The 21,976-nt window shown below is 45.6% G+C and overlaps 1 pseudogene; it reads right to left on the bottom strand.

Annotated features, from left to right (window-relative positions):
* Nucleotides 1-9,519: 9,519 nt before the first annotated feature.
* On the bottom strand, nt 9,520-19,723 carry LOC137331002 (P2Y purinoceptor 1-like; annotated as a pseudogene).
* Between the last annotated feature and the right edge of the window lie 2,253 nt (nt 19,724-21,976).

A 21,976-nucleotide genomic window follows, 5' to 3' on the forward strand; every position in this document is an offset into this window, starting at 1 on the left:
AATGAGGCTCCTTGAACTAGCAGAAGGAAAGGGAAGTGATGAGTTCTGATTGTGAGGAGAAAAATGACACACTGTGGACACATTGCTTTGGAAAGAAAGCTTTGGGGGTTGTTGCTGCCTGGAAAACTTGATGGTGATCCATCAAGAGGCAGCAAGAGAAGAACATGGCAATGGGGGATGTATTGGAATGGGCCGGTGTACCATCGCAGACTGATATAATCAGCCAATGCAGACACTGGAAAGTCCAGAGAATGCTCGAACAGAGGAGGTGCATCGACAATGAAATATTCCTTTTTTATTATTTTTTGCGGTTTTGAGTTACATAACATGGTAACACTTTGAGGGCTAAAATAGACATTTTAAATCAATTTAAAGTACCCAGATCCCGAAGTCCCAAGGGAAGAAGACACTTCTACTTTCCACTATGGAAGCGGGCATTTCCACACGGGTATCCTGTGTCGAGTTTCTGCAGCTGTCTATCACCTTTCTCCTTTTTAAGTTGACGAGTGCATCTTACATGCTATGTGTGTCTCTCTCCCACTCTCATTCTCTCTCTCTCTCTCTCTCTCTCTCACACACACACACACACACACACACACACACACAATTAGATCCTCAAGCTTTGGGACATCCTGAGGTCATGAAAGGTGCTATATAAATGCAAATTCTTTATCTTCTATAATTTCAAACACCTCTTTCAAATCACCTAGTAATCTCGGTTCTCATAGTCTGCTGCTTTCTGTTTGTTCCCAATCAGATGCACATTCTTAAAAGAAATACAGCTGCTGTAACCATTTGGAATAGGTGAAAGAATATGTAAACATTCAACAATGGTGATATTTCACTTGTCACACCATCATGAATTTATTTATATTGCTTCATCTGAACAGGAAAACGGGTTTCAATGTGCATGTTTTAAAAAAAAAACCTTGTTGATATTCTACGATATCTATTCATGTGTCGATATCTATTCTACATTATAGAATTATTGGATTTCCATGGAAAGTTTTCAGCTCATCCGGTTATTCCAGTGCTCACTCCACATCTGCTGAAATCCCATTTCCCTGTTCTTTCTCTGTACCCTTTCATACTTCAAGTGTTTAATTCCTCTTAAACGCTATGGTTGACTTGACGTCAATAGACACTTTTGCTAACGCAGTCCATATTCTATTAATTCTTTGTGCACTGCAGCTACAATCTATATGATCTACAGGATGTGCTGCTGTCACTTACCAAGGTTGCTTCAACAGCACCTCCCTTCCCCTGCGGCCTCTACCACTTAGAAGGACAAGAGTATCTCAATGTCGTGGGAACACCATCACCTCCAAGTTCCCCTCCAAGTCACACAGCATTCTGACTTGGACATATATCACCATTCCTTCACCATTGCTGGCTCAAAACCCTGGAACTCCCTACCTAACAGCACTGTGGGAGCACCTTCACCACATGGACTGCAGCGGTTCAAGAAGAAGGCCCATCACCACCTTTCAGGGGGCAACGAGGAATGGGTAATAAATGTGGCCTTGCTAACGACGCCCATGTCCTGAGAACAAATTTTAAAAAGCATAAAATTCGAACCCCCCTCTTCTAATGATCCTAAAGCTTGCTAGATATGCAGAGCTGTGATGTTATCAATTTATACTGACAATTTTGCACAGATAATGGGGCTGATTTTGCTAGCTTACATTCCTGGTGCAGTGTTTCACTGGACAAGTCATTTTATAAGGCACAGAACTTGATTTACAGCACTCCAAATTTATCATACAGCTATAACTTAGGTGAGTGATTGGTTAATCTGATTTTGGTGGTGCTGGTTGAGGGAGGAACGTTGGCCAGGACACCAGGAGAACTCCCTCTCATTTTGAACAATGCCATGGGATCTTTTACATCAACCTGTAAAGATAGATGGAGCCTGGATTTAATGCGCCATCGACAGGTACAAATGAAGACTGTATAAAAGATGGGAGTTTGATATTTCATCATTTGAAATCCCACATATCTAGAAGATGACAGGGAAAACTTTCCTCCTTTGTGCTCGATCACAAGAATCACCTGGTGGTCTGCATAGCGTAAAGTCAGATGGGAGAGGATCATATGTCTGTAATTAGCCCACCCAATTTTCCATCCATCAATTCACATTACAGGCACTTGGTTTTCCTGTATCCACCCAACCCAAGCACAAAAGAGGAAAGCTTGCCCTTATATTATCGTATATACTGAAATCTGAAATACATATCTGTACCTCTAACAGACATTCCAACTTTCTGTCTGTTCATATCACACAAGAGGGCCATTCCGCTTTCCTGGTATGTTTTCTAGTCCAGCAGCAACATCACTGGGATGTCAAATGGAGGGTGGGGTGGAGTAGGAGAGAGGGTTAGAACAGAAATGTTTTATTTTCATTAATCTTTTCCACCAATTTCCTCTCCTCTCCTCCTCTGCTGATGGTGTTGTCTCCTGAAAGGGGAATGGTCACCGGTCGCCATCCAATACCTTGGCCAAGAAGCCATTATTCATGCATGAGCTTTTACAAAGTGTATCAGCAGTTATTTGACCTTGGGGACCATCACAAATGAGCTTAGAGTGATCCTATACTTGCTGAACAATTTCAATATAATTATGTAGAATTCATAATGAGATATGTTTATCTTTAATTAGATATCTCCACAATTATGTAACTATAATAGATATGCTTATTTATGTTCTTTTTAATATATAATCTTAATTACATTATAATTTCATGCAATTATATAACCTGATATTTATATTAAAATATAATTGAATATTTTTATATTTATATATCTATTACATTACATTTATTTTGAATATTTATACATAACGGCATCTCACATTTGTTCTGTATGTTTGAGATGCTCTTCCATTCTATTTCTAATTATTATTTAGTGATTAATAGTGAGCAATATAGATTAATTCATGATACTGGGGTGTGTGAGAAGCACATATTTATCAATTAACTCAATCCTTTTAAAATATTTTATCCATGAGCAATGGCCCTGAAGGCTCACGGATTTTATCCATGAGCAATGCCACAGAAGGTTCAATAATTTTATCCATGAGCAATGCCACAGAGTTTTCACTAATTATATCCTTGAGCAATGCCACAAAAGGTTCACTAATTTTATCCATGAGCAATTTTACAGAAGGTGTACTAGTGTATATATAGAAAGATGGATACATCACTCCTTTTTGCCTTGTTTCACAAAGAAATTGGTATAAATGAAGAAAAGTAGAGAACAACCTTATTGTTTATTATTTGTTTTCAGCTTTAAAATGTGGAATGAACTAAATATACAATGGGATAGATTTTCAGCTTGGTGCCCGGGTATAAAACTGGCCTTTGCCGATCGGCCACTCATTATAGAAACCATTTGATTTTCATTTCCACTGAACTCAAGCAAGCAGCAAGTTGAAAATCTACCCCAATGTTTGTCCTCTATATATGTGCGTCAGCCGTGGTTCAGTGGTAGCACTCTTGATCTCCAAGTCAGAAAGTTGTAGGTTCAAGTCCCACTCCAGAGATTTGAGCACATATTCTAGGCTGGCACTTCTGTGCAGTACTGAGGGAGTGCTACACTGTCAGAGGTGCTGTCTTTCAGATGAGATATTAAACCAAAGTCCTATTTGCCCTCTCAGATGAATGTAAAAGATCCCATGGCACTATTTTGAAGACGAGCAGGGGGAGTTCTCCCCATTGTCCTGGCCAATATTTATCCCTCAACCAACATCACTAAAACAGATTAAGTGCCATTATATAATTGATGTTTGTGGGACCTTACTGTGTGTAAATTGGCCATGTTTCCTACATTACAACAGTGACTACACTTCAAAAGTACTTCATTGGTTGTAAAGCACTTTGGGACGTCCTGAGGTCGTGAAAGGCGCTATAGAAATGTAAGTTCTTTCTTTTTTATATTTGACTTTATCCACGGATGCCCGCCCCAGATCGTCAGAACATGGGCAACGGGGCCATCTAAATATTTGGCCCCATAAGTTTAGTATCAGGACAAAGCCAAAACTGCTTTCCATTGGCACAAACCTTGTAGTGTGAATACGCTATTTAACCTTTTTAGTTGCTTCACTGCGTTGTCTGGACATTGAAACTTATGTCTACTATCAGTCACGGGGGTGGAGGGGGTACATCTGGACTTTATGTGGCAGCATAAAACAAGTGATTATGAGTCGGCAGCACATTGAAGTCAACAGAAATAAAAATGAGGAGAGATGTAAAACGGGCTGCCGACTCGCCAGCACCCGTTTTACACAATCACAAAGTCAAGACTGACCCCCCCCCACCAACCCTGTCTCTTTCTAATTCAAGTCCATTGATTGAATACTTATCTCCACATTTTTTGCACTTCACGTGATACTTTGTATTTATCAGCGTTTGGTTTTATTTCTCATGTGTCGACCCACTCATCGAGTCATAGAAATTGCAGCATCAAAGGCGGCCATGTGACTCTTGCCGCCGATAGCTCTTCAACTCTAGTCCAATTTTCCTGCCCTTTCCTCATATCCATTCTATTTTTCCTTTACAAATATCTATACGATGGTATATTCTCTGCTTTCTGTACTAATAGCCCTCTGTGAGAAAAAAAATCTTCTCACTTCCCCCTTTCATGCTTCCTGTGATGACGCTGTAACCCTTTGTTACTGATTTGCCAACCACTGAAAACAACCTTTCACTGTTTCCTTTCTCAAAACCTTTCACAATTATTTACCATTCAACTACACATTAGCCATTTAAACGTATTTAAGGTTAATGTTCTTCTTTGACTTATATGCACTTCCTCCTCCTCCTTCCCCCAGGCCTTCATGATTCATCCTTCAAACAGGAAGGTGAGGTCATCTGGATCATGGCCCCTGTCACTGTTCCTCAACAATGGTCCAATAGGAAAGTCTGCTTCTTTGAACAGGCCTGGACCAGTCACTCCGCTGACGAGAAGTGCTCCATCTAGTGATTCAGTGCCAGAACCTATCCTGAGGTAAGTTTCCAAGAACTAAGCTTTTAAAATGCACAAAGCTCACATTTTGACCATTGGTTTGAATGTTCAAGTTTCACACCAGTTGCATGGGACTCTGGGACTCTGCCAAGGACAACAATCAAATCCATTGTCCAAACTGCCCGTATTATTTTTTTATTCATTCTCGGGATGTGGGTGTCGCTGGCAAGGCTGGCATTTATTGCTCATCCCTCTTTGCCTTGAGAAGATGGTGGTGGGCTGCCTGGCAGTTTGATACAACAGAGCGGCTTACTAGGCCATTTCAGAGGGCATTTAAAAGTCAACCACATAGGAGTCACATATAGGCCAGACCAGTTAAGGATGGTGAGTTTCCTTCCCTAAGGAACAGTGGTGAACCAGTTCTGATTTTATGACAATCCGATAGCTTCATGCTCACTTTTTTTGCTGATAGGAGCTGGTATTCAAGCACAGTTGAGTTGACTTCAGCAGTTAAGTGCTTGCACTGGCCACCTGACTTCCCTTCCTCCCCCTACTTATGCTCGAGTTTAGGGCAACAGCGATTGCTGATGTGGGGAGTAGCTGGAGTTTCCCATCTGGCAGCCATGAGCTGATTGAAACGAAAAGGACCAGTGAGTATGACTCACTTCAAGAGGTTTGTGTACGACGACACCGAGGGATATTGCGTTTTGAGTGGCAGTGCTGGACGGGCATTAGCGAATCAGCAGCCCATTTATACCCTGCCCCACTTTCTATGGAAGTCAATAGGCGGAGTGCAAAGCAGGCTGCTGATTCGCTACCATTCAAGACCAATTTATACCCCTTATTCATAGAGTCATAGAGTCATAGAGTTATACAGCACGGATAGAGGCCCTTCGGCCCATCGTGTCCGCGCCGGCCATCAGCCCTGTCTACTCTAATCCCATATTCCAGCATTTGGTCCGTAGCCTTGTATGCTATGGCATTTCAAGTGCTCATCCAAATGCTTCTTGAATGTTGTGAGGGTTCCTGCCTCCACAACCCTTTCAGGCAGTGAGTTCCAGACTCCAACCACCCTCTGGGTGAAAAAGTTCTTTCTCAAATCCCCTCTAAACCTCCCGCCTTTTACCTTGAATCTATGTCCCCTTGTTATAGTACCCTCAACGAAGGGAAAAAGCTCCTCAGTATTCCTTTCCAGTTAGGCTTTGCTCCTTTCTCTTTCTTGACCCAACCCCACCCCCAAGATATCAGTCCTGCATCTAATCTTTGGCTAAAAGTATCTTCTCATAAACGGACTGTCTCCCATTCTCCATTTCCGACTTGAAGCAGGAACAGCATTACTTGTAACCCAGGTTTCCACAGCTTTCCCCAGAAGAAAATCTGGATAAAAATCCACCAAGACAAAACTTCTGCTTTTGTCATGCAGAGGAGGAGCCTGGAGGCCCATGTGACTGCACGTCGGAACCCACAGTGACTGAGACCCCTGGCTCTGATGCTGCGTTGTCACACTCAGAGATGTCATGTCTTCCTGGCTTCACTGCAGCAGCAAAAGGCCATGTTTCTGAAGCTCAGTACCCATCCCCCTTCCACGCTTGGAGTACTGTGCGCAGTTCTGGTCTCCATATTACAAAAAGGATACAGAGACGCTAGAGAAGGTGCCAGAAAAGATTATTTACAAGGATGATACCAGAACTGAGAGAGTACAACCATCAGGAAAGGCTGAACAGGCTGGGGCTCTTTTCTCTGGCAAAGAGGAGGCCTAATAGAGGTCTTTAAAATTATGAAGGGGTTCGATAGGGTAGCCGTAGAGATGTTTCCACTTGTGGGGAGTCCAAAACAAGGGGCCATAAATATAAGATAGTCACTGATAAATCCAATAAAGAATTCAGGAGAAACCTCTTTACCCAGAGAGTGGTGAGAAAGTGGAACTGGCTACACAAGGAGTAGTTGAGGCGAATAGCATAAATGCCTTTAAGGGGAAGCTAGATAAGTACATGAGGGAGAAAGTTAATAGAAGGATATGGATATAGGGTTAGATGAAGGAGGGTGGGAGGAGGCTCACATTGAGCATAAACACCGGCATAAACCAGTTGGGCCGAATGGCCTGTTTCTGCGCTGTAATTCTATGTAGTGGAGCACAGAGCAGTAACCAGATTCCACTAGTGGAGCACAGAGCGGTAACCAGATTCAACTAGTGGAGCACAGAGCAGTAACCAGATTCCACTAGTGGAGCACAGAGCTGTAACCAGATTCAACTAGTGGAGCACAGAGCAGTAACCAGATTCAACTAGTGGAGCACAGAGCAGTAACCAGATTCAACTAGTGGAGCACAGAGCAGTAACCAGATTCAACTAGTGGAGCACAGAGCAGTAACCAGATTCAACTAGTGGAGCACAGAGCAGTAACCAGATTCAACTAGTGGAGCACAGAGCAGTAACCAGATTCAACTAGTGGAGCACAGAGCAGTGACCAGATTCAACTAGTGGAGCACAGAGCAGTGACCAGATTCAACTAGTGGAGCACAGGGCAGTAACCAGCAGCAGACCGTCTCCACTTGTTGACTAACCACTAGAAAAGTAATCAGATTCCACTAGTAAAGCACAGAGCAGTAAAGAGATTCCACTATTGGAGCACAGAGCAGTAACCAGATTCAACTAGTGGAGCACAGAGCAGTAACCAGATTCCACTAGTGGAACACAGAGCAGTAACCAGATTCCACTAGTGGGGCACGGGGCAGTAACCAGATTCAACTAGTGGAGCACAGGGCAGTAACCAGATTCCACTAGTGGAGCACAGAGCAGTAACCAGATTCCACTAGTGGAACACAGAGCAGTAACCAGATTCAACTAGTGGAGCACAGGGCAGTAACCAGATACAACTAGTAAAGCACAGAGCAGTAACCAGATTCCACTAGTGGAACACAGGGCAGTAACCAGATTCCACTAGTAAAGCACAGAGCAGTAACCAGATTCAACTAGTGGAGCACAGGGCAGTAACCAGATTCAACTAGTGGAGCACAGGGCAGTAACCAGATTCCACTAGTGGAGCACAGGGCAGTAACCAGATTCAACTAGTGGAGCACAGGGCAGTAACCAGATTCCACTAGTGGGGCACGGAGCATTAACCAGATTCCACTAGTGGGGCACAGAGCAGTAACCAGATTCCACTAGTGGAGCACAGAGCATTAACCAGATTCCACTAGTGGAGCACAGGGCAGTAACCAGATTCCACTAGTGGAGCACAGAGCATTAACCAGATTCCACTAGTGGAGCACAGGGCAGTAACCAGATTCCACTAGTGGAGCACAGGGCAGTAACCAGATTCCACTAGTGGAGCACAAGGCAATAACCAGATTCCACTAGTGGGGCACGGGGCAATAACCAGATTCCACTAGTGGAGCACAGAGCAGTAACCAGATTCCACTAGTGGTGCACAGGGCAGTAACCAGATTCCACTAGTGGAGCACAGAGCAGTAACCAGATTCCACTAGTGGAGCACAGAGCAGTAACCAGATTCCACTAGTGGAGCACAGAGCAGTAACCAGATTCCACTAGTGGTGCACAGGGCAATAACCAGATTCCACTAGTGGAGCACAGGGCAGTAACCAGATTCCACTAGTGGAGCACAGGGCAGTAACCAGATTCCACTAGTGGGGCACGGAGCATTAACCAGATTCCACTAGTGGGGCACAGAGCAGTAACCAGATTCCACTAGTGGAGCACAGAGCATTAACCAGATTCCACTAGTGGAGCACAGGGCAGTAACCAGATTCCACTAGTGGAGCACAGAGCATTAACCAGATTCCACTAGTGGAGCACAGGGCAGTAACCAGATTCCACTAGTGGAGCACAGGGCAGTAACCAGATTCCACTAGTGGAGCACAAGGCAATAACCAGATTCCACTAGTGGAGCACAGAGCATTAACCAGATTCCACTAGTGGGGCACGGGGCAGTAACCAGATTCCACTAGTGGAGCACAGAGCAGTAATCAGATTCCACTAGTGGAGCACAGGGCAATAACCAGATTCCACTAGTGGAGCACGGAGCATTAACCAGATTCCACTAGTGGGGCACGGGGCAGTAACCAGATTCCACTGGTGGAGCACGGGTCAGTAACCAGATTCCACTAGTGGAGCACGGGGCAGTAACCAGATTCCACTAGTGGAGCACGGAGCATTAACCAGATTCCACTAGTGGAGCACGGAGCATTAACCAGATTCCACTAGTGGGGCACGGGGCAGTAACCAGATTCCACTAGTGGAGCACGGGGCAGTAACCAGATTCCACTAGTGGAGCACGGAGCATTAACCAGATTCCACTAGTGGGTCACGGGGCAGTAACCAGATTCTACTAGTGGGGCACGGGGCAGTAACCAGATTCCACTAGTGGAGCACGGAGCATTAACCAGATTCCACTAGTGGGGCATGGGGCAGTAACCAGCAGCAGACAGTTCTCTGTCGAAGTTCACATTTCATTGAGAACACACACAAGAGTAATGAGCGCTCAGCACAGAGGAGACTCACAGGTTCGTGAAATAAGTAAAATAAAATTTAATCAGTTATTCAAGTACATCAAGTTCTGTTCTTTGCTTCTTTGCGAAGATGTGAATGTTATGCGACAATGTAAACATTAAAGAAACAGGCAAATCATTCCCAGTAAGTATTATATACAGATAAAACCAGAATACGGTCCTATTATTACAATATTTTATATGATTGACAGCAGGTCTATATTTTCAAACTTGTTATGTAATAATGCTCCCTCCCTGAAAAGAAAAACTTCAAATCTGAAGCAAGGATAATTGTGATTCGGTTAGAGGATAAGTAGTTAGGCAAATACAGTGTGCTCAAAGGTTTAATTTTGTCTTACTCCACTGTTTACACTTTCCTATAATATACTAAATCTTTAAATTGAAACCAAACTCAAACACAATCCTTACTGTACCTCTCAACCTGGAAAACGTGTTTGTCATAAAATTCACCAAACAATCCACTCTCCGTAAACTTGAGCCTATCTAAAACTCTGCTGCCCGTATCCCAACTTGCACCAAGTCCCGTTCACCGATCATCCCTGTGCTCGCTGACCTGCGTTGGCTCCTGGTCTGTCAACGCCTCGATTTTAAAATTCTCATCCTTGTGTTCAAATCCTTCCATGGCTTCGCCCCTCCTTATCGCTGTAATCTCCTCCAGCCCTACAACCATCTAAGATCTCTGTGCTCCTCCTATTCTGGCCTCTTGCACATCCCTGATTTCCTTTGCTCCACCATTGGCGGCTGTGCCTTCAGCTGCCTTGGCCCTAAGCTCTGGAATTCCCTTCCTAAGCCTCTCCGCCTCTCTACCTCCCTCTCCTCCTTTAAGATGCTCCTTAAAACCTAACTCCTTAACTAAGCCTTTGGTCACCTTTCCTAATATCTCCTTATGTGGCTCGGTGTCTAATTTTGTCTGATTATGCTCCTGTGAAGACCCTTGGGACGTTTTACTATGTTAAAGGCTCTATATAAATGCAAGTTGTTGTAAGTTCAGGAGGAACCGTCACCATTTTGTGTGTTGTCCATTGTGTCATGAAGTGGATTGTCTACTTTCCTAAACCGCAGCCTTGCTTCGATTTACGATTCTCGAGGCTGTAGAAGTGAATCTCCTCCTGAAAGTATCTCCCGCCAGAAAGTACAGGATAGGGTCCACGCAGCTATTAAGGCTGGCGAGGCCCCGAGTCACTTGATACATGGCGTAGACCCTCCTGTTCCACTCGCACGTGTCCTGTCCCTGGTAATAAAGTCTAGACTGAAGATTGAGGTTCTTCATCACATGGAAGGGGAGGTACGAGACAGCAAAGACCGCCAGCACAATGATGACGAGACGCACGGACTTGCCCCGGAGAGGAGTCCTCATGTTGTTGGATATTAGCGCCTTCACTATAAATCCGTAGCAGACGAGGATGGTGATAAAGGGGATACAGAAGCCAAAGAACGTTGTGAACATGCTGTAAATAAAGTAAGTGTGCAAGAGCTCTTTAGACGTCGTATCGTAACATGTTGTTGTATTTGTGCCCGGGTGCGTTCCAGAGAAGTTTGCTTTATTGGCGTTCTGCCCTGTTCTGGAGAAGTACAGTATTGGGGCAATGCCGGCCACGACTATAACCCACACACACACGCACACAATGGCGGCCGATTTCTTCTTCAATCTGCCCAGTGATTTCAAAGGGTGGACTACTCCTGTGTACCTGTGGACGCTGATGCAGGTCAGGAACAAGATGCTGCCGTATAAGTTAACGTGAAAAATAAACCTTTGCAGTTTGCACAGGATCTCCCCGAAGATCCAGTCACTTTTCTTGATGTAATAAATGATTAAAACCGGGAGAGAGAAGACGTAGAAGAGGTCAGCCAGGACGAGGTTAAACATGTAAATGGTGATGCTGCTCCAAGGCCTCATGTGGAAGATGAACATCCAGAGAGCAACACTGTTACCAATTAATCCAGTGACAAAGACTATAATGTACATGATGGGCAGATAGTAAGACTCAAAGTCCTTGTTGACAGAGCAGGCGTTGGACAACGGCTCCGCCATTGTCTCCAATTCAAGGCCTTTCATTCACAATCGACAGGGTGGCATATGTTCCTCCAAGAAAGAGAACACCTGGAAGAGCAAACAAGCAAGATTTAAATTTGCCTCATTTTCACAGCTTCTTCTGCTACATTGGTTCCCGGTCCGGCCATGCCACGAGTTTAAAATTCTCATCCTTGTGTTCAAATCCCCCCATGGCCTCGCTCCATCCTATCTCTGTAACCTCCTCCAAGCATACAACCCTCCGAGAACTCTGCATTCCTCCAATTCTGGCCTGATTTCCATCGCCCCACCATTGGCAGCCGTGCCTTCAGCTGCCTAGGCCCTAAGCTCCCTAAACCTCTCCGCCTCTCTGCCTCTCTCTCCTCCTTTAAGGCACTCCTCAAAACCTACCTCTTTTGACCAAGCTTTTGGTCACCTTTCCTCCTATCTCATGATGTGGCTCGGTGTCAAATTTCATCTGATAATCGCTCCTGTGAAGCGCCATGGGACATTTTACTACGTTAAAGGCGCTATATAAATGCAAGTTGTTGTTGTTGAAAAAATATATTTATTTTATTGAAGCTCCTGTAAAAGCAACGAGATGGATTTGTACTAATGCTTGCTCCAAGGAGAAGGGTTAAAGGCGGGTTTTAAAATGTGATCCCTCTTCCTATACCCTGTCACTCGTGTTCCTCTGAAGATGCTGTTGTACAATTCCACAGGATAGCAATCCGATACTTCAGCTAAGTGCCCATATGGGTGTCAGTTGTTGCTGAGTTGGTAACACTTTTGCCTCTGAGTCAGAAGGCCAGGGCTTCAAGTTCCACTCCAGAGACTTGAGCACATAATCCAGGCTGACACTCCCAGTGCAGTGCTGAGGGAGCGCTGCACTGACGGAGGTGCCGTCTTTCGGATGAGACGTTAAACCGAGGTCCCGTCTGCCCTCTCGGGTGGATGTAAAAGATCCCATGGCACTATTTTGAAGAAGAGCAGGGGAGTTCTCCCAGGTGTCTTGGCCAATATTTATCCCTCAACCAACATCACAAAAGCAGATTACCTGGTCATTATCACGTTGCTGTTTGTGGGAGCTTGCTGTGCACAAAACTGGCTGCTGCATTTCCTACATTATAACAGTGACTGCAGTTCAAAAGTATTTCATTGGCTGTAAACAGCTTTGGGGGGTCGTGAGAGGTGTCGTATAAATGCAAGTTCTTTCTTTTTCAATGAACCACCTTCATCCACCTCACCCAATGAGACTTCCAACTCAAACCACAACAGAGAGTACCCACATCAATAAAAAGGCTGTCGCACCGGAAATAAATGTGATTTTAATGAGAAGTGCATTGCCTGGGGTACAGCGTGAATACCAGAGACAAATAACCTGCCTTTGCAGTTTTTGATGAATCTGGACTCTTTCAGGTAGATATCCATAATCCTCCATGGGTGTGACTCACAAAATCAAAACAGAAAATGCTGGAAACCCTCAGCAAGTCAGGAATCATCTGTGGAGAGAGAAAAAATGAGTTAACATCTCATCAGGACTGGAAGAAGTTAAAGATTTAACAGTTTACAAGCATGTACAGAGCCAGGGAACAGGGGGGGAAGAGAGGAAAGGACAAGAGAAGGGTGGAGGGGTGGAGTGATCAAAAGCAAAAGGGATGATGGCGCAAGGCAAAAGGGGTTGATAATGCGACAAGTAAAGAAACAAAAGATGGGTCCAGAGGAGGGTGTAAATGGTTACAGCAGAACCGTTACCAGCACCTGCTGTCCGAGAAAATGGGAGCGATGGTTATGATCTGAAGTTGTTGAACTCAATGGGGCAGAAATTGCTCGGAGCAGTGAACCAACAGTACACACCGCTCGATTTAAACTAACCCACTAACTTACCGCACTCTTTTCTTCAGGCACTTCCTCTAATAGGAAGCGGAGAAGAGCCCAGCGTCAGTTCAAGCGAAGCTAGGACCCTGGGAGAAGTGAGAGGATCGATCTCTCCCCTCAACTATTTTTGACAAGCTACGAAACTGCCTCTGCAGGCTTCCAATGTGAAAACCAGGAAGTGAAAGGTACAACATTAAAATCATTGTAAAAACAGTTATAGACAATGAAAAAAAAGATGAGAAATAAGAAATAATTGAATTAAATAAAAGAGACAGAAGGAAAAGTTTAAAAAAATGTTTAATTTAATTTTTTTAATGATCAAAAATTATTAAAATAAGGAGTAATGAGATTCCACGTTTTTAAAAGTTAATTTTTAGTTGTTTAACAGTCATTAAGACTTACCACGACTTTAAAACTTAGTTTCGACCCGGTATTTTTAAATGTACCTGTTTTGTGGCATTATTAGTTACTTTCCAGCTGGGCAGATGAGCAAGTTGGCGCTTTTTCAATGATTTCACTGATTGCAGCCGGTGATATACCTTTAGTTCAAAGCTAACCAGTTGGTGCACGTTCCAGATTTCTGCATTTCACTGCGCATGTGCGAACACCGGAATTTGCTCCTCGATTTTGCCACTAACAACAGTGAGCGTTGTTGAGCTCTCCGTTACTTTGCAAGCAATTTCTGCCCCAATATTGACGCCAAAAGGCTGTAAGGTGCCTGATCGAAGGATGTTCCTCGAGTTATCTCACCGTCCACACATTGGCATTTTGCATGTGTGAAAGTGAAAAGTGAGACCTGGCACATTTGAAATAAGGCATTACAGGGTCTGAGAAACCTTCGACACAGAATATAGAGCGGCCCCAGTGTCAAGGTTATGCCTGCCAAAGATCAGACAAACCGTCTTGATCTATAGACTGTAGGTTTTCCAACAGGGTCTGCAGATCCTATATATATCAGGAAAGATGTGAAGGCCTTAGAGAAGTTGCAGGAGAGATGTACTAGAATGATTCCAGGGATGAGGGACTTTAGTTACGTGGATAGACTGGAGAAGCTGGGGTTGTTCTCCTTGGAACAGAGAAGGTAGCAAGGAGATTTGATAGAAGTATTCAAAATCACGAAGGGAATCATGAAAGGTCTCCTTCCACGCTATAACCTCTCTATGAATCTATGATATATCCTATTATAAGTTGGATATCCAGGTGGTGAAGAGTAGAATACTAAAGCCTGGTCTTCAGTTGCTTCCATGCCTTTATTCACTGAGCTCAACATTACCAAACCACACCCTAGATAAGCTCTCTCATAAATGGATACAAGAGAGTCCCCAATTGATACACACCACCTGAATACAATTAACACTAATTGAGATAAACCATATGGATACAATTAACACACTAGATCATTACGTTTCTGTTCACCGGTCAAGAGATTACTATATCGGTTCCTTGACTGACTAAGACATTATTTCTGTTGCTGTGTTCTTATTAAATTTTTTCGGCAATGGCACCTACCTGAAGGAAAACACACTGACACACTCTTTAGAAAATTAGGATAGATGATCAGCGCCAGTATTTACAGGGAGTCCCTGGGAGTGTGTCAGTATTTACAGGGAGTCCCTGGGAGTGCGTCAGTATTTACAGGGAGTCCCTGGGAGTGCGTCAGTATTTGCAGGGAATCCCTGGGAGTGCGTCAGTATTTGCAGGGAGTCCCTGGGAGTGCGTCAGTATTTGCAGGGAGTCCCTGGGAGTGCGTCAGTATTTGCAGGGAGTCCCTGGGAGTGCGTCAGTATTTGCAGGGAGTCCCTGGGAGTGCGTCAGTATTTGCAGGGAGTCCCTGGGAGTGCGTCGGTATTTGCAGGGAGTCCCTGGGAGTGCGTCGGTATTTACAGGGAGTTCCTGGGAGTGCGTCAGTATTTACAGGGAGTCCCTGGGAGTGTGTCAGTATTTACAGGGAGACCCTGGGAGTGCGTCAGTATTTACAGGGAGACCCAGGGAGTGCGTCAGTATTTACAGGGAGACCCTGGGAGTGCGTCAGTATTTACAGGGAGTCCGCGGGAGTGCGTCAGTATTTACAGGGAGTCCTTGGGAGTGCGTCAGTATTTATAGGGAGTCCGCGGGAGTGTGTCAGTATTTACAGCGAGTCCTTGGGAGTGTGTCAGTATTTATAGGGAGTCCTCGGGAGTATGTCAGTATTTACAGGGAGTCCTTGGGAGTGTGTCAGTATTTATAGGGAGTCCTCGGGAGTGCGTCAGTATTTACAGGGAGTCCCTGGGAGTGTGTCAGTAATTACAGGGAGTCCCTAGGAGTGTGTCAGTAATTACAGGGAGGCCCTGGGAGTGTGTCAGTAATTACAGGGAGTCCTTGGGAGTGTGTTAGTAATTACAGGGAGTCCTCGAGAGTGTGTCAGTAATTACAGGGAGTCGCCGGGAGTGTGTCAGTATTTACAGGGAGTCCCTGGGAGTGTGTCAGTATTTACAGGGAGTCCTCGGGAGTATGTCAGTATTTACAGGGAGTCCCTGGGAGTGCGTCAGTATTTACAGGGAGTCTCTGGGAGTGCGTCAGTATTTACAGGGAGTCTCTGGGAGTGTGTCAGTATTTACAGGGGGTCCCCGGGAGTGTGTCAGTAATTACAGGGAGTCCTCGGGAGTGTGTCAGTATTTACAGGGAGTCACCGGGTGTGTGTCAGTATTTACAGGGAGTCGCCGGGAGTGTGTCAGTATTTACAGGGAGTCCCTGGGAGTGTGTCAGTATTTACAGGGAGTCCTCGGGAGTATGTCAGTATTTACAGGGAGTCCCTGGGAGTGCGTCAGTATTTACAGGGAGTCTCTGGGAGTGCGTCAGTATTTACAGGGAGTCTCTGGGAGTGTGTCAGTATTTACAGGGGGTCCCCGGGAGTGTGTCAGTAATTACAGGGAGTCCTCGGGAGTGTGTCAGTATTTACAGGGAGTCACCGGGTGTGTGTCAGTATTTACAGGGAGTCCTCGGGAGTGTGTCAGTATTTACAGGGAGTCCTCGGGAGTGTGTCAGTATTTACAGGGAGTCGCTGGGAGAGTGTCAGTATTTACAGGGAGTCGCTGGGAGTGTGTCAGTATTTACAGGGAGTCGCTGGGAGTGTGTCAGTATTTACAGGGAGTCGCTGGGAGTGTGTCAGTATTTACAGGGAGTCCTCGGGAGTGTGTCAGTATTTACAGGGAGTCGCTGGGAGTGTGTCAGTATTTACAGGGAGTCGCTGGGAGTGTGTCAGTATTTACAGGGGGTCCCCGGGAGTGTGTCAGTATTTACAGGGAGTCGCTGGGAGTGTGTCAGTATTTACAGGGAGTCGCTGGGAGTGTGTCAGTATTTACAGGGAGTCCTCGGGAGTGTGTCAGTATTTACAGGGAGTCGCTGGGAGTGTGTCAGTATTTACAGGGAGTCGCTGGGAGTGTGTCAGTATTTACAGGGGGTCCCCGGGAGTGTGTCAGTAATTACAGGGAGTCTCTGGGAGTGCGTCAGTATTTACAGGGAGTCCCTGGGAGTGCGTCAGTATTTACAGGGAGTCGCTGGGAGTGTGTCAGTATTTACAGGGAGTCGCTGGGAGTGTGTCAGTATTTACAGGGTGTCCCCGGGAGTGTGTCAGTATTTACAGGGAGTCGCTGGGAGTGTGTCAGTATTTACAGGGAGTCCTTGGGAGTGTGTCAGTATTTACAGGGAGTCACCGGGAGTGTGTCAGTATTTACAGGGGGTCCTTGGGAGTGTGTCAGTATTTACAGGGAGTCACCGGGAGTGTGTCAGTATTTACAGGGAGTCGCCGGGAGTGTGTCAGTATTTACAGGGGGTCCCCGGGAGTGTGTCAGTATTTACAGGGAGTCGCTGGGAGTGTGTCAGTATTTACAGGGAGTCGCCGGGAGTGTGTCAGTATTTACAGGGAGTCACCGGGAGTGTGTCAGTATTTACAGGGGGTCCCCGGGAGTGTGTCAGTATTTACAGGGAGTCACCGGGAGTATGTCAGTATTTACAGGGAGTCGCCGGGAGTGTGTCAGTATTTACAGGGGGTCCCCGGGAGTGTGTCAGTATTTACAGGGGGTCCAATATGTTTATATATTTATAGGGACTCCTCCACAGAGTATATTTTAAAGCCATGGCCCTAGAAACAGATGACAATTCCCATCAAAGCTATGAATGGTGCAGGATGCTTGGAGTAGCACGAGTTTTTTTTATTATGGTCTGTTTGCAGGTATGCCAATGAGGGATAAGCAAAGGTTGCAAATCAGAAATTAAAACAAGGACAAATGATGCCGCTGACAACAGAGGGAGCCGAGCCATTCTTTTAGCTGCAGAAACACCGTTACGAACTGATCCCACAGTCCGATGCTCCCAGTGGGAAGTGGGACTCACATGGAGCCAGTCTGAGGAAATCGAAGGTGCAGATTTCCTGAGATGCACTCCCCAAAGGAGCTGCTCCCTACCAAGAGTGCCCGGGCTTGGAATCACCCCTTATCATTACTTGGAGCAATGTTAATTGCCAAAGTAAATGCTGCAGCTCTCTGCCGCTGCAGCACCTATAATGTCAACACCCATCCCCCACCCTACACACTTTGTATCCTTTCGTCGACTCAATTGTTTTGTATGGCGAGGAACTTTATTCTTCATTGCTTATGTATAATCCATATATACAACACCCACTTCCATTAACCAGGTGTCTCTGAGGCTGCCGTTATACGATCATAGAATCATTGTGAGGGCAATTTTAACCTAACTCGCCTACCGGGAAATATCTCCATTGAAAATCGGGCCGGGTGTAGAACCAGGGTAGCACCCGACCCCGTCTGTTTCCTGACGGGCAGGTTAGGTTAAAATTGCCCCCCATTGAATCATACAGTGCAGAAGGAGGCCATTCGGCCCATCGTGCCTGTGCCGGCTCTTTGAAAGAGCTAACCAATTAGTCCCACTCCCCCCGTTCTTTCCCCATAGACCCTGCAGATTGCGGTTGTGATATGAGACCAACGTGTAGTATGCAGACCGTATTCACATCGCAGAGTGAACAAAGTTTTATTGAGGTGAAACGACACGAACATCAGCAACCAGTTTGTCCCTAAATTAACAAGATTCCATACACTGGGGACAAATGGTTTCACGCTGGACTGGAGTTATAATGCAACAAGTGGGAACTCGAAGGCCTGAGAGGCAGCTTCTTGAAAAGGGAGATTCTCACAACCATTGGTTTAAATGTACTTGAGCATCAGATTTGGATCTGAAACTCACTTGGCATTGGTGCATAAAGTGGCAGCGTAACTCAGAGAGTGGCAGCGTAACTCAGAGAGTGGCAGCGTAACTCAGAGAGTGACAGAGTAACTCAGAGAGTGGCAGCGTAACTCAGAGAGTGGCAGCGTAACTCAGAGAGTGGCAGCGTAACTCAGAGAGTGGCAGCGTAACTCAGAGAGTGGCAGCGTAACTCAGAGAGTGGCAGAGTAACTCAGAGAGTGGCAGCGTAATAGAGAACCAGCAGTATAACTCAGAGATTGGCAGTATAACAGAGAACTGGCTGTGTAACTCAGAGAGTGGCCGTGTAACTAGAGAACCAGCAGTATAACTCAGAGAGTGACAGCATTACTAGAGAAGTTTGCAGTATAACTCAGAGAGTAGCTTTAGGACTCGGGGATTGTCAGTATAACCAGTTTACTTGTATGAAGTGTGCCATGAAAACTAATCATTGGTAGTTTTCTGTTGAGAATGAAAGAATCACCCCTGCAACAGATACACATTTATCTTGCCCCTTTCGTGTAAAAATATCTAAGATTCCACAAACTACAAAATCTAACTGCGGAACAAAGCAAAAACAGTTCTGGCATTCGAGCACTTTTTAAACTTCATGTTAAGAGAATAAACTTTCCTACCACGTATTGCCGATTTCAAAACACTCAGCAGGATCTCTGAGCCGGTTGCTGCGGACAGCAAGATCCACCTGCACTTGGGGAATGGGAACTCCAGTTAAATTGCCCCTTGTTTCTGATTTTCTCCATTCCTGCACCACACACACACACCACACACACTGGCGTTTCTCGTGTACCAGTTCTAACCCTCTCTCCCATAAAGTTCCATCAGGCTCTCCCAATTAAACGACACGCAGCTCCTTCCGCACAGCACATGTTCCGGGACTCCACTCATGACCACACCAGCCTCACGATCCTGTACATTTCACACTCTTGAAACTGATCAGCCAAAAAAAAAAACGGAACGAACAAAAAAAAAAGAACCTGTCAGTTTCTGTCATCGGTGCTTTTTCTCTTCAACCCCGAATAAGATTTCAACCAATGTTGTGGGTTGCAGGTCAGTACAGGCAGAGACTATCGTCTCACCAGATTTATTAGGGTTTTTTTTTGAATTGGCTTTGCCCCAGGAGTACACTAATGACGTTTGTCCTTCGGGCACACCGTTGCGGAAGTGAGGAAATTGTAATATTTCAAACACTCAAAGAGGGACGATATTAATATATTGGGACATCTTCCAAACGTTCACCTTCGAAATACAACAATGAGAGGTTCATATTCTCGTGTTTACAGCAGGTTCAACACTTGGTGAATAGCTGCAGCCAACCATAAACATACAGGTGCTTAAGGAAGCGTTCAAAAGAAGTTATTTTTATGATTGCTAATAGCATTGGTTGTAATGTACAGTCAATTATTCCTCCAATGGTGTTTATTTTGAAATTGTTAGTCCAATTCAACCTTTTCCAAACATTTTTTTTCTGTGTGGGAACCCTCTCTAGAAATATTGACACGTTTTCAGGGACACGCTTGTCCTAACATTTCCCCCTTGTCCTAACATTTCCCCCTTGCCCGAACTTTCCATTTGCCCTAACATTTCAACTTGCCCAAACTTTCCCGCTTGCCCAAACTTTCCCCCTTGCCCAAACTTTCCCCCTTGCCCAAACTTTCCCATTGCCCAAACTTTCCCCCTTGCCCAAACTTTCCCCCTTGCCCAAACTTTCCCATTGCCCAAACTTTCCCCCTTGCCCTAATATTTCCCCCTTGCCCTAACTTTCCCCCTTGCCCTAACTTTCCCCCTTGCCCTAACATTTCCCCCTTGCCCTAAATTTCCCCCTTGCCCTTTCATTTCCCTGCTTGCCCTAACTTTCCCCCTTGCCTTAACTTTCCCCGGCCCTAACATTTACCCCTTGCCCTAACATTTCCCCCTTGTCTTAACATGTCCCCTTGCCCTAACATTTCCTCCTTGCCCTAACATTTCCCCCCTTGCCCTAACTTTCCCCTTTGAACTAACATTTCCCCCTTGCCCTAACATTTCCCCCCTTGCCCTAACATTTCCCCCCTTGCCCTAACATTTCCCCCCTTGCCCTAACATTTCCCCCCTTGCCCTAACTTTCCCCTTTGAACTAACATTTCCCCCTTGCCCTAACATTTCCCTCCTTGCCCTAACATTTCCCCTTGCCCTAACATTTCCCCCCTTGCCCTAACATTTCCCCCCTTGCCCTAACTTTCCCCCCTTGCCCTAACTTTCCCCCCTTGCCCTAACTTTCCCCCCTTGCCCTAACATTTCCCCCTGCCCTTACTTTCCCCCTTGCCCTAACATTTCCCCCTTGCTCTAATATCCCCCTTGCTCCAATTACACCCTTGCAATAATATTTCTCCGTTGCCCTAACATTTCCACCTTGCCCTAACTTTCCATTTGCCGTAACTTTCCATTTGCCCTAACAATTCCCACTTGCCCAAACTTTCCCCCTTGCTCTAATTTCGCCCTTGCTCTAATTTTCCCCTTGCCCTATCTTTACCCCTTGCCCTAACTTTCCAGATGCCCTAACATTTCCCTCCTTGCCCTAACATTTCCCCCTTGCCCTATAATTTCCCCCTTGCCTTAACATTTCCCCTTGCTCTTACATTTCCCCCTTGCCCTAAGATTTCACCCTTGCCCAAACGTCCGCCTTACCCTAACATTCGATTTGCCCGAACAATTCCCCCTTGCCGAAACTTTCCCCATTACCCTAACATTTCCCCCTTGCCCTAACATTTCCTCCTTGCCCTATCTTTCCCCCTTGCCCTAACTTTCCCCCTTGCCCTAACTTTCCCCCTTGCCCTAACTTTCCCCCTTGCCCTAACTTTCCCCCTTGCCCTAACTTTCCCCCTTGCCCTAACTTTCCCCGGCCCTAACATTTCCCCCTTGCCCTAACATTTCCCCCTTGCCCTAACATTTCCTCCTTGCCCTATCTTTCCCCCTTGCCCTAACTTTCCCCCTTGCCCTAACTTTCCCCCTTGCCCCAACTTTCCCCGGCCCTAACATTTCCCACTTGCCCTAACATTTCCCACTTGCCCAAACTTTCCCATTGCCCAAACATTCCCCCTTGCACAAACTTTCCCCCTTGCCCTAACATTTCCCCCCTTGCCCTAACATGTCCCCCCTTGCCATAACATGTCCCCCCTTGCCATAACATGTCCCCCCTTGCCATAACATGTCCCCCCTTGCCATAACATGTCCCCGCTTGCCATAACATGTCCCCCCTTGCCCTAACATTTCCCCCTTGCCCTAACATTTCCCCCTTGCTCTAATTACACCCTTGCAATAATATTTCTCCGTTGACCGAACATTTCCTCCTTGCCCTAACTTTCCATT

Source organism: Heptranchias perlo, chromosome 13, assembly GCF_035084215.1.
Source record: "Heptranchias perlo isolate sHepPer1 chromosome 13, sHepPer1.hap1, whole genome shotgun sequence".
Lineage (NCBI taxonomy): Eukaryota > Metazoa > Chordata > Chondrichthyes > Hexanchiformes > Hexanchidae > Heptranchias > Heptranchias perlo.